This window comes from Erinaceus europaeus, chromosome 1 (assembly GCF_950295315.1).
Source record: "Erinaceus europaeus chromosome 1, mEriEur2.1, whole genome shotgun sequence".
Taxonomy (NCBI): Eukaryota; Metazoa; Chordata; class Mammalia; order Eulipotyphla; family Erinaceidae; genus Erinaceus; species Erinaceus europaeus.
In genome coordinates, this window is record NC_080162.1 from 34405641 (window position 1) to 34419920 (window position 14280).

Sequence of the window (14280 nt, forward strand, 5' to 3'; positions counted from 1 at the left end):
TACTTGAGCTATGCAGCTGAAGCAAACAAATTGGAGCCATATTACACCTGCATACAACAGACTGTGGGATGGGGTTGTGAACTGAGGCAGGAAACCCTTAGCTCTGAGTACACCCTAAAGGAACTAATGGCAAAGATCTCCTGCTTGTCACTTTTAGCATCTGGTGGACAGTTCACCTCACATCCTCTCAGAGCTGTTTAATTTCCTTTCTCATATGTATCACTTAAGTGAGACTAATTCTGCCTCTCTGGGACCCTATGGTTGAATGGAGACTCCACAGGCAACACTGAGAACAATGCCTGTTGCCTTGGATTTATATGTTGAAATCAAGCCCAGTATGATGATATTTGGAGATAGGTTCTTTGGGGCATAGGGTGGGTAGAACCCATGGGGCTAGGATGTGTGTATGTGTATGTGTGTGTGTGTGTGTGTGTGTGTGTGTGTGTGTGTGTGTGTTAGAGCACATGCTCCTGGAGCCCCCTTTTTATTCAGAAAGACTGAGAGTCACAAAGAGAGAGACAAATGCCTGTGAAGTCTCCCTCAGTGCCTTAAGATTGCCATGTGGTGACAGGTGTGAAATCTGGCCAAAGAAATTACCAAGGAAAGAGATTATCTGGTAAATTGTCTCTACAGTCTAGGAATGAGACTTTATAGGAAGAGCCAAGGAACCAAATTTCTCTTTCTATTATCTGAGTGTAAAGGAGCATGCAGCCCCTTCACAGAAGTGGCAGAGGGAACAGACTCATTGACTTCACTGTGCTGACTAATATCTGATCCTAGCCCTCCAGCCTCCAAACTATGAAAAATATACTTCTGTTGTCTATAAGCCACCCAACTAGTGGTATATTCTTTTAGTAGCTTGAGCTGGCTAGATGCTTGTATGTAGTACCTTGCCAGGCTAGCTTCGTGGGTGGGAGACAGACGACCAGGGACTCATGGCTGAGCTGGGAAGCAGTAACTCTTTATTCATGTGGAACTCAGCACAACCTAAGCTATCTCTAATTACAATCCTGTCCTTATATATACTCGCCAAGTAGGGTGGAAACAGGATGTGACATAGAGAGGGTGGTGCAAAAAAAGACTGGTGGAAATCTGGGTGTACTAGGAGAGGGGGCGGAGCAAAAAGACATCATGAACCACTGGGGATTAAACCAATGCCCTGCAGGCAGGGCAGTGCTTAGTTAACAGTGATTATGTAAATAGAATACAGTGTTAAGCAGGGGGGATTAAACCAATGAAACAGAAGAGGTTTTAGAAGCAGAATTAGAAGCATACAAACAGTACCTGAATATTAATGGGAGTGGATTAGTAATTATCATCATTATTCTTAACAATTAATATAGCTATATGCTTAGCATATATTGGGGTGGCCAGAAAGTCATGGCATGTTTTTCATAGAAAAAAAAATACACTATGACTTTTCTGACAACCCAACAGATTAGAATAATCAACAGTTGTCCAAGCTACCATGAATGGCCACATCTCTGTGAAGTCACAATTATGCCCACTTCACAGATAAGTTTGATAAAGAGTGTGTGCATGGTGGTAATCAAAAATGGCACTGGGACAGTTAATGTTACACATTTGTTATGAAATTCCTCAGTGTTCTACCATGAAAGCATGGCTTCAGATGGTTTGAATTGTCTCCTGGTTGCACTAACTTTTTTAAATCCTTCCAGAAAGAGGGATATGTGTCTTTTATGTTAAAATAGAGGCTATGGTCCCTAATAGAATGGAGTACAAAACTGGTCCTTCCTAGGAAGATAAAACTCAGTGTCCTTGAAGTTCCTCTGCTCCTTGAGGAACTGACTGGCCCAATTATTCCAAATAACCCAAAATCTAAACGTTTGCAATTTTTAACAGAGGAATCAAAGTATTACAATGGAGGCTTTTTATCCATGTATAACCTGATCAGCATATACCTAATTTTAAAATGATATATTTTCAACTATTGTGAGTTTCCCAAATAAGAGATTTTTTCTATTTGGAGGCATGTTAAATGAAGCCAGGTGGTCATTAAATTCTTACATTTGTTGACATTTCCTTCAGCTATGAAATGAAGTTAAATTTTCTTAGTAGTAAATGAGACCCATTGGGAAAAGTATTTAAAAGAGATTTAAACAGCTAGTTTTACAGCAAGGAAAATAGAAATAGAGTGGGACAAAAAAAAAGAGAAATAGGTTTCAGTTTTACTACTTGTTTTTGGAATGAAGGTAATGGCCAGTATCCCACTGAGATGAAAATTACTCCAAGCTGGAGAAGCTGTACTGAAAATGTGTGTTTCTATGAAATGTATTGACATTATGATCTTACTAATACATGCTAATATCAGCTCAAATTGACTACAGAACCAAAAGCATTGGTCAGTGTTATCTAAAATATCAGATATGTATTCTGATATGATATCATTATTACAAAATTAATTCAGATCCTTACTGTAAGATGTTTTGAAATGCCTTCCAGAAATAACAAAACTGATGGCCTGATAAATCATATTTCAGGGGGCACTTTAGTGGAAAGTCAGGAGAAATCATGTTGATATTCCTAGATGAGTAGTTCAATGTTCAAATTTCTTCCAGCCTTGAGATTTTACATTTGTGAAAACGAATAGCCTTGATGATAAAGCATATCAGGCCTCTCATTTCTCTGGTTAGGCTAACTGAATTCTCATTAGCATATTAGCGTTTTGTTTTTTTGTTTTGTTTTTACCAGAACAACACTCAGCTCTAGTTTATGGTGGTGCAGGGTATTGAACTTGGGAGTTTAGAGCCACACCACAAATGTGAAAGTCTCTTTGTATAACCATTAAGCTATCTGTCCCTCCCCACCCCCCTTCTCATCAGACTTCTATACATGCCAGTTTTCTTTCTCTCTGGTCAGGTTTCAACCTCTACATATGACTTACCAAAACTCTTTTGAGAAATCAAGAAGGTTTATGTCATTTTCAACCTAGAAAGCTAGAAGCCACTGTAAATAATGCAAACAATACCTATCAGCATGCTCAATAGATGCTATTAATGTTAGGTTAAGTCATAGGTCTAATAAACTGTTCTTATTGGGAGCTCTGTCTCCATAGCTTCTGTTGGTCCTGCACATCTGCATAAATGCCTATGTTATGATGTATATCAATGGGTCCATATGGCAGATGCCTCTTCTATTTTTTTCTTTCTGATCCAGGTGTTTTGGCAGTAAAAATATAGTTATGTAGCAATTTTTTTCCAAGAAAAATTTCTGCATAACATTGCTTCATTCTGGAAATCTTCTGTGGATTTTTGTGCAATGCATTTTTGTGAGACAGTGCTGGAGCCAGGCTGTCTGGGGGTGAATTCCAGGTATGTGCATCTTGCTAATTGTGGAGCATGGAGAGAATCTTGCAACAATTCTTTGACTTCACCTCATGTGAAAAATGCAGTTATTGTCAGAATCAAATCATTAGGACGTTGTGAAAATTAAGTATGTTAATGCCCACAAATAACTTCGAGCTGCACTTGGTACAATACGCATATTCATTATAGCAATGGTTTTAATAACTGGAATAAGAGGCTCTGGATTGCTGTTTAGATTTCTTCCTTTGAAGATTCTACACTTCTCTACAGGTTGATGGTCATATGACATATAGTAGTTTCTTAGTGTACCTCTTAGATTATTAGTATATTTGATCCTATTTTCAGATCACAGTTTACTATGTTTTATTCAGAATTTTATACTAAGTTGAGTATTGGTTGGAAAGCAGATTGGACCAGTCAAGAATATGCATCTACACACCTTTTCAGCAGCCAAGAGGGCACCAGTAGAGCCTTCTGAAGGCAATGATGTGAAGACTGGTAGCTTAGATGACCATCTTTAATCACCAGTTCTTAATAAACTGTAAATAAAAGCTATATTGAGGTTATACCTAAACCCTGTTAGAATGACTAATATCAAGAAGAAGGAATAGCAGGTGTTGGTTAGGGTAGGGGGGAAATGAAACCTTTTATACTGTTGGTGGGAATACAAACTGATCATGGAATTTATACTCACTCACACACAAAAAAATAAGTAAGGGAGTCGGGCTGTAGCGCAGCGGGTTAAGCGCAGGTGGCGCAAAGCACAAGGACCCGCGTAAGGATCCCGGTTCGAACCCCGGCTCCCCACCTGCAGGGGAGTCGCTTCACAGGCGGTGAAGCAGGTCTGCAGGTGTCTATCTTTCTCTCCTCCTCTCTGTCTTCCCCTCCTCTCTTCATTTCTCTCTGTCCTATCCAACAACGATGACAACAACAACAATAATAACTACAACAATAAAAAAACAACAAGGGCAACAAAAGGGAATAAATAAATAAAATAAATTTTAAAAAAATTTAAAAATAAGTAAAATTAATATGTAATTTAATTTTTATTCTTCTGAGTATACAAAGAAAATGAAAACACTAATTTAAAGTAATATGTACACTTCTATATTCACACAGAATTATTTATAATTGATAAAATGCTAAATGTGGAAACTTGATGTCCATTGTTGGATGACAGTAGGAAGATAGCATAGTGATTATGCAAAATAATTTCATGCCTGAGGATATGCACCCCCAAGTTCAATTCTCTGCATTGCCATAAGCCATAATTGGGCAATAGTCTGGTCTCTCTATTTTTTTCTTTCACTCTCTATCCCTCTTCATTAAAATAAAAAAACAGGTATTAAAAATATAAAGAATAGGTATGTATATGTACAAAGGAATGCTACTGATCTTTAAAAAAACAAAACATTTACATTTGCAAAAGAAATACGGATGGAACTAGAGGATATCATGCTAAAAAAGACAAATGAAAAAATACAAAATCCACGTGAATTCATTCTTATGAGGAACCTAAAGAAACAAAATAAGTAAACAATATAGTGCTTGGGTTTGGAGAACTAACTGTTAGCTACTGGGAGGGAAATGGTTTGTGGGAAGAATTATTACAGGGATGTCAGTGGTAGATTAAACCAGACTTTTGGTGGTGGTATCATGCTGTAAAAAAAAAATTACCACTCTGTAAATGAAAAGATACATAAAGTAGAACTATTGGGTAATTTCAGTCATCCAACCCAAGAAACTGGAATGCATATTCTATTCAAGTCAATATGGGTCATTTTCAAAAACTGACCACATGTTAGGCCACAAAGACAGTGTCAACAAATTCAAGAATATTGATATCATTCCAAACGTCTCCTCAGATCACAATGGAATTAACAATTAACAATAAGCAAAAAATTAATAAAAGCCCTAAATATGTAAATTCATTAGAACACTACTTAAGAACTACTAGGTCAAAGAGGAATTTAAGGAAGAAATCAAAATACTTCAAATTCCAATAAAAATGAAGACACAAGCTATCAAAATATTGGGACACAGCTAAAGAAGTACTGAGAGGGAAGTTCATAGCCATACAACCTCACATTAGGAGACAAGAAAAAGCTCAAGTAAACAACTGACTGCTCTCCTTAAAGATTTAGAAGAAGAGGGACAAAACAGCCCTAAAGAAACCAGTAGGAATAAAATAACTAAAATTTGAGCAGAAATAAATAACATCAGAAATAAGAGAAACATACTAAAGATCAATGAAGCTAAATGCTGGTTCTTCAAAAGAGTAAAAAAAAAAAAAAAAAAGACAAACCCTTATCCAGATCTAATGTAAAATGAAAAATGGGAGAAGGCTCAAATAAATAGGATTGAAAATGAAAGCAAAGGTATCACAACAGACACTGCAAAAATTCAGAGTATCATGTCAGGCTTCTATGAACAACTATATGTCACCACACTAGAGAACATGGAAGAAATGGATGAGTTCCTAGATATATACAAATTTCCACAATTAAACAAAGAGGAACTAGAAAATATAAACAGGCCAATCATAGCCAAATTAATTGAAACAGTTATCAAAGGCCCAATAATAAAAGTTCTGGATTAAATGGTTTTACAAATGAATTCTACAAAATCTTGAGGCCGAGAGGTGAAGCACCTGATTAAGCACACACATTACAGTGCACAAGGACCCAGGTTTGATTCTTTGGTCCCCACCTGCAGGGGGAAAGCTTTGCAAGTGGTGAAGCAGTGTTGCAGGTGTCTCTCTGTCTCTTTTCCTCTTTGCCACCCCCTTCTTTCTTGATTTCTGTCTATCAAATAAAATAAACATAATAAAAAAATTTTAAAAAGCAAACAAAATCTTCAAGAAAGAGTTAACATTTCTACTTTTAAAGCTCTTCCAAAAGGTTACACAGACTGCTGTGCTAAATATGAATTGACACAGCCCTAGGTCAAGTAGATGGGGTTTATTAAAGGTATTTCTGTACTTTCCTCATATCTGGGAGATACTCTCTGCCCTGATCAAGCTTTCTAGTCCTATTGCTAATTCTGACACCATCTTCCCAGACAATACTTTTAGCTCATCTGCATGTTAGCTATCAGGATTAGTAAAAAATTAGTAAAGTCATGGGCCCCATGGAATATATCTAAAATAGACTTTCTAGCTACTTTAAACATGAAGATACCAAATATCATCTACTATATTCTTACCTTTAGATTTCTGATTATTAAACAATTTGTTCTGTTTTATGTCTTAATACTTTTCAGCCACAAGTTGCAGATGCTACCATGTTGACAACATGACTACCCTGGGCAGATGACCTTACCAATGTGTCCTGGAACCCCACCTCCTACAACAGAAAAAGAAAACTGTAGACCATATCTCTGATGAACTTTGATATTAGAATATTAAACACAATTCTAGCCAATCAGATACAGCAGTATGTTTAAAATATTATTCATTAAGATCAAGTGGGGTTTATTCCAGTGATGCAAGGTTGGTTTAATACACATAAATCAACATGATCCACCACATAAGTAAAGCTTATATTAATGTCAGTATATGCAGAGAAAGCCGTTGACAAAATCCAATATCCCTTCATGATCAAAGCACTGCAAAAATGGGAAAAAAAGTCCCTAAGATAGTGAAGTCCATATATAGCAAACCTACAGCCAATACCATAATAAACAGTAAAAAAACTAGAAACCTTCCCACTCAGATCAGGTACTAGACAGGGCAGCCCTCTATCACCATTACTATTCAACATAGTGTTGGAAATTCTTGCTATAGCAATCAGGCAGGAGAAAGAAATTAAAGGGATACAGATTGAAAGAGAAGTCAAGCTCTCCCTATTTGCAGATGATATGACAGTATACATAGAAAAACCTAAGGAAACTGGAAGCTATTGGAAAATATCAGGCAATATGGTAAGGTGTCAGGCTACAAAATTAACATTAAAAAGTCAGTGAAATTCTTTTATGCAAACACTAAGAAGAAATAGAGAAATCAATTCCTTTTACCATAGGAAAAATATATATCTAGAAATAAACCTAACAAAAGAAGTGAAATACTTGTATATGGAATATTATGTATCACCATTCAAGGAAACAGAGAAAGAAACATAGAAGTGGAAAGATATTCCACATGTTCATTGGTTGGAAGAATTAACATAATCAAATGAATATACTACCCAGAGCCATATACAAATTTAATTTAATACCAATGAAGTCCCATCAAAAAAATTTCTTTAGCAGAATAGGGCAAAAGCTATAAATGTTTATTTTAAATCATAAAAGACCTGTAACTGTCAAAAATTTTGAGAAAAACAAAACAAAAAACAAAACAGAACTCAAGGTATCACATTCCCAGATCTCAAACTTTATTATAGAGCCATTGTAATCAAAACTGCGTAGTTCAGGAACAAAAATAGACACACTGACCAGTGGAATTAAATTGAGAGTCCCCCAAAAAGTCCACACCCTATGGCAATCTAATCTTTGATAAAGTTGCCCAGACTATTAAGTAGGGAAAGAAGAGTCTCTTCAGCAAATGGTGTTGAAAAATTGGGCTGAAACATGCAGATGAATGAAACTGAACCACTTTATTTCACCAAAAACAAAAGGAAATTACAAATGGACTTATATGTTAGACAAGAGATTATAAAATATTTAGAGGAAAATATTGGCTGAACACTTTTCCATTTAAATTTTATAGGCATCATCAGTGATACAAATCTAGTTACAGAGAAGAGTAAAATAAAAAAACCAATGGGACTATATCAAAGTAAAATGCTCCTGTACAGCAAAATATACAACCACCCAAACAAAGAGTCCCTTTCAGAAGGGGAGAAGATCTTTGCATGCTGTACATCAGATAAGAGGCTAATAACCAAAATATATTTTTAAAAAAACTCACCAAACTCAGCAACAAGAAAACAAATGGCCCCATTCAAAAATGAGGGGTTGGTATGAACAGAATATTCTTCATAGAAGAGATCCAAAAAACCAATAACGATATGAAGAAAAGTTCCAAATCATTGGTTGTCAGAGAAATGCAAATAGAGACAAAGATGAGATACCACTTCACTCCTGTGAGAATGTCATACAACAGAAAAAGTAGCAGCAACAAATGCTGGAGAGGTTGTGGGGACAAAGGAACCCTCTTGTACTGCTGGTAGGAATGTAAATTGGTCCAACTCATGTGGAGAACATCCTAAAGAACCTCCAGCAGGCTAGAAGTGGACCTATCCTATGACCCAGCAATTCCTCTCCTAGGGATATCCTAAGGAAGCAAACATATCCATCCAAAAAGATTCATGTACACCTATGTTCACAGCAGCACAATTTGTAATAGCCAAAACCTGGAACCAATCCAAGTGTCCAGCAACAAATGAGTGGCTGAGAAAGTTTTGGTATATACGTATAATAGAATACTACCCAGCTATTTTAATTTTTAAATGGTGATTTCACCTTCTTCATCCCATCTTGGATGGAGCTTGAAGGAATCATGTTAAGTGTGATAAGTCAGAAAGAGAAGGATGAATATGGGATGATCTCACTCACAGAAAAAAAGTTGAAAAATAAAAACACAATTGAAAACACAAAGCAGAAGTTGGACTGGAGTTAGTTTATTGCACTAAAGTAAGACTCTAGAATGGGGGAAGGTTCATGTCCTGGAACATAATGAAAGAGGAAGAACTAGAGGAGGTTGAATTGTTATATGGAAAATTGAGAAGTGTTACACATTTACGCATTACTGTATTTTACTGTCAACTACAAAACATTCTCTCCAATAAACAAAAAAAAAATTAAAAAATAAAAGAAATCATAGTTCGAAGTATTCAGTTACCAAATGATAAAAAGGGGATCTTCACTGAAAGATCTACAGGGCCCAAATAGGTAACTCAACAGGTAGGGTATATGTTTTCCAACTGAAGTTCCTGTGCTTGATCCCTGGCAGCACATTCAGATATTTTATTATTATTATTATTATTATTATTATTATTATTATTATTATTATTATTATTATCCCTCTGTTCAACCAACACCTAACACCTGGGACTTGCCCTTGGTGTATATACATATTGTTCTCCTAGGATGACAAAAAATTCCCATTCATATAAAGAGAAATATATAGAGAGAGACAGTGAAGTTCCCCACCATCAACCCCAGAGCATAGATCTCCTATATGTTGGTTAGGCCTCAAACATAAGATAGCACAATCTCTAGATGCTGGGATATTTCTCTGGTCCTCTCTCTCTCTCTCTCTCTCTCTCTCTCTCACACACACACACACACACACACATACACACACAAGCACACACATGTGCACGGGTTTGTTTAATGTATTAATTTAACATCAGGAGAAATAGTTTGTAAAAATATTGACTTAGTGTCCGAAGCTTTCCTTGGCACTAATCACTCTGACTTTAATAAATCAGCACAGTCTCCTAAGGTTCCAATGGCCCAGGTCCAATACCCTGCACCAAAATAAACCAGAGCTGAGCAGTGCTTTGGTAAAAAAAATTAAAAAATAATAAATCAGCATAGTTCTATCTGCAGATAGTTGTTTTTAATACATTACAATTTTCACTTTTTGTAGTTTTACTAAACTAGTATTAAAGATGGCTATCTCATTTATCTAATTTCATCAAGCTCTTTTATGGAAACTGTGATAACAATTGTATCTCTGCTCTTCTTTGGGCTATTATTATGGTTTACATCATCAAGATTCTTATAGTTAAAATTTCATTCCAGAATGAAGTCTGTTGGTCAGTGCATATTTTATACATATTAATAATTAATGATACCAATGGATATTTCATCAATGCATCCTATATTTTTACATGTAACTGAGATTTACCTACATTTTTCCCCTTTCTAGCTCTATATATCACTATTTTGGTTTGGTTTTGGGATTTTTCTAATGATGTCAAATTAACTGGTATGTATTCATATATTTCACATTATTTGTGACCAAAGAAATTATCTGTTACCTGAAGTTTTGCTAACACTCACTTGTAATTCCACATGGGCCAGTAATTTTTAAGAAGAAGGACTGCACATCAGAAGAAAAAACACAAGTAGAACCTGAACTGGAATTGGTGCATTGCACCAAAGTAAAAGACACTGGGGTAGGTTGGTTGGGGGGGAGGATACAGGTCCAAAAAGGATGACAGAGGACTTAGTAGGGGTTGTATTGTTATATGGAAAACTGGGAAATGTTGTGCATGTACAAACTATTGTATTTACTGTTGAATGTAAAACATTAATTCCCCAATTAAAAAAAAAGAATAAAGACTGCACAATGATGTTTTTTTTTTTTTTTTCCTTTCCTTGGCATAGTAGAATCATTGTGCTTGTTGTGGCTGTTTACAGATGGTCTCTCTGGTTCTGTTCCAGTACACATAATCCTGGTCCTCAACCTAGTGGTTCATCACTTAACTCCCAAGTTTAACCAGCTTGAACTGTTATAACAACAAGCATTGAGTGGCTTAAGGAACAGGCATTTGACATTCATAGTTTTGGAGGATAAATGTCTAAGACATAGTCTGGTAGTTCTGTTTTCAGTGAGGGCCTGCTACCTGGCTTGGATGTGGTTAGAGTCTCATGGTGGCACCACATGGTGGGGAGAATCTCTGGCCATTGGCTTATCTTCTAGGATCATCAAAGCCAATCAAGGGGACCTACCCTTGTGACCTCTTCTAAACTTACCTATCTCCCAAAGGATCCCATGTCCTAACACTACCTTACTGGAATTAGCACTTCAATGTGTGAATTTGGGGGAAACTCGACATGTAGTACCTGCCATAAATTCTTACCTGATAACATAGTTGTGATGAGACACTATGTCTTTCTTTGGAAGCCAACAGTCTTTGGGGAAATTAATTTCCTGAGAGTGATACTGGGAACAATACAGAAGACATTTTCTAGTTTGGGAAACAGTAGTGGCTGCAAGTCCTGACACACATACACACAAGCTGGCCTGGATAGATGCGGCTTCCTTTCCAATTTTAATTCCCAGGTTTTCGGTGGAGGGCTGATTGTGACTGTCCCTTTTTTCCTCTTTGTTCTCTGACTCCCTGGCCTCTGTACATAAACCCAAACTCTGTAATCTTATAAGAGCTAGCAAAGCATTCCCCAGGAATGGGGGGGGGGTGCTTTTCTAAATTATACTGAGATTCCAGAGTTGGTCAGGATATTGGTTGCTATAGACCTAGATTCCCTCAATTTTGGAGCCCTGAGAAGCTCCCCTAGAGTCCTGAAGTGATAATCTCTTATAACCTGTTTATTTGAAGTGAGAATCCAGAGAGAAAGGACAGGCTTATCAAGGTTGAGTTGGCAGGGACAGACTTGGCCTAAGTCAGAAACAGGGCCTGAACCTCGATCCCCTTGGAACTGATGAAGGAACTAGAGTATTGATGGTCTTTTGTTTCCTTTCATTATTCAGTGTTTTGCATTGAATGATGTTGGAAATATAAATAAAACTTTTTAAAAAGGGGGGTGAAGGTGGGTCCGGCAGTGGCACACTAGGTTAAGCTCACATAGTATGAAGTATAAGGACCAGTGTAAAGATCTGGGTTTGAGCCCCTGGCAGCCCACCTGCAGAGAGGTCTTTTCACAGGCAGTGAAGAGGTCTGCAGGTGTCTATCTTTCTCTTTCCCTATCTTCCTTTCCCTTTTCAGTTTCTCTGTGTCCTGTTTTTAAAAAATGGCCATAGGAGCAGTGGATTTGTAGTGTAGGTACTGAGCCTCAGTAATATCCCTGGAGACAAAAAGAAAACAAACAAACAAAAATGCTTTAGAAAAAATAAGCATTTTTGCAAGGCAACCAATCATTTCCCCTCCAAAGTATTGTACTTTCCCATACTTAAGCATTTATTTGACTACAGCTGACACACTCATTCACAATTAGATTCACTTCTCCTTTCATCTCAAATGAACTTGCAGGATCATGTTTATCTGACCCTTGTAGCAAAACCTTTGTAGCCACTGCAACAGGCAAAGAAGGTTAAGTACATTGTCATTAAACCTACATAGCTAAACTACATGCCAAGATACTGTGACTAACCATTTAATACGGCAGTCATATTATGAGTAAGTAGAGTCATATTCCCTCGTGAATATTGCTCTTCCTCCAGGTGACTTTTAACCTGTGATATTGAAGACTGTCTTGATAGGGAACAGCCATGCACTGTGTCCATACAGCATAAAGTTCATTTAATTTAGACATCTGGGGCGGAGGTATGGTGACCTAGTCATGGAGGGTTGGCTCTCCCCAGAAAACAAACATTAAACAAAATAACTCAGCAAATTTCATCAGAGAACAGCTGGGATTTCCCTAAAGAAAATTATATCACTATCTGAAGGTTGATGATTGAACCTGGCTGGCAGGAACAGGAGGGGAAGGAGAGATTCAAGCAGTTAGGCATCACTACGATGTTGGATACCTTATTTTAAATTGCTTCAGATCCTTGGGACAGATTTAAAGGGCCTATCTGAAACCACTCATGGACCTAGTGACTTAAAAAAAAATCTCTGGACTGCCAGTTAAAGCTATAAAAGCCCACAGGTTCCTAAGCAAAAAGTACAGGGACTTGCTCAGATGAGCAGGCAAATGGAACATATTATTCTTGTGGCATCAGAGATCAGATTCAAACTCTAAAGTGTTCTAGCTGCCATAGGGGCCAGACTACCCAGCAGTCAAGAAAAGTGATGTTGACTTCACAGTAGAGTTCCTGCTTTCAGGAATCAGTCTGGGATGTGAAGTAAGTCTGGAATCTTGACCACCCCCCCACCCTCAACTCCCATGCCCCAGCTTAGGTCTCTGTTTAAAGGACATCAGGCACTTTAATACTATGTCACTTCTTAGAAGTTCCCCACCCCATTCCTCAATAGCTCACAAACAAAGCGGGACCCAGAAACACCTGTGAGCAATAACAGAAACTAAAATAGGTGGGTATTACTAGAAAAACACTATTTCTTCAAAACCAAGATGAAGACCAGAAACTTAATGGTGTAAATCCAGCGGAGCTATTAGAGAGTTTAGTAAATGTATTGTTAGGAAATTTGAAGAAGTACAAAGCTTTCAATTTAACATTGAAAAATTGAGTAAGAAAGAAATCCATGATTTAAAAGATTCATTTGGTAGGAAAATGAAAACTTGAAAATAAAGTTACAGAATATGAATGACATTTGGAATACATTCCAGTCTCAAATAGCAACTCATGGAGGTCAACTTACTGATGTAGAAGAGAAAACATATGAAATAGAAGACAAACTGGCCATACTTTTTTTACTTCAAACTACAAGGAGAAAAAAGGTTTAGGAAAAATTAAGCAACTCTGAGAGATTGATGACTCCATCAAAAAAAAAAATATATATATATATATATATATATATATATATATATATATATCAGAATTATAGGTGTCTCAGAAGGAGAGGAGAGAAAGAATGGAGAATAAACAATATTCAAATAAATTATAATAGGTTTTCCAAATCTGGCATGTGGTTATGATATAGATGTTCAGAATGCAGAAAGACCTTCCAAATTCTTAAACCTAAATAGGACTTCACTAAGACACATCATTATGAAGTTATTAAAAGTCAAGAACAGGTGACCGGTGATAGTGCAGTGGGTTAAGTGCACATGGCACAAAACACAAGGACTAGGTTAATGACCCAGGCTCAAGCCCTCGCCTCTGCAGATCCCGGCTCAAGCCCCTTCCTCTGCATTCTGCAGCTCCTCAAATGCAGAGGGGTAGCTTTACGAGTTGTGAAGCAGGTCTGTAGTTGTATTATCTTCTCTCTCCCTCTCTGTCCTATTCAATAACAGCAATGGCAACAATAACAATAAAGACAACAAGAGCAACAAAATGGGATAAATGACCTCCAGGAATAATGGATACATAGTGCAGGCACCACGCCCCAGTGATAACCCTGGAGGGAAAAAAAAAAAG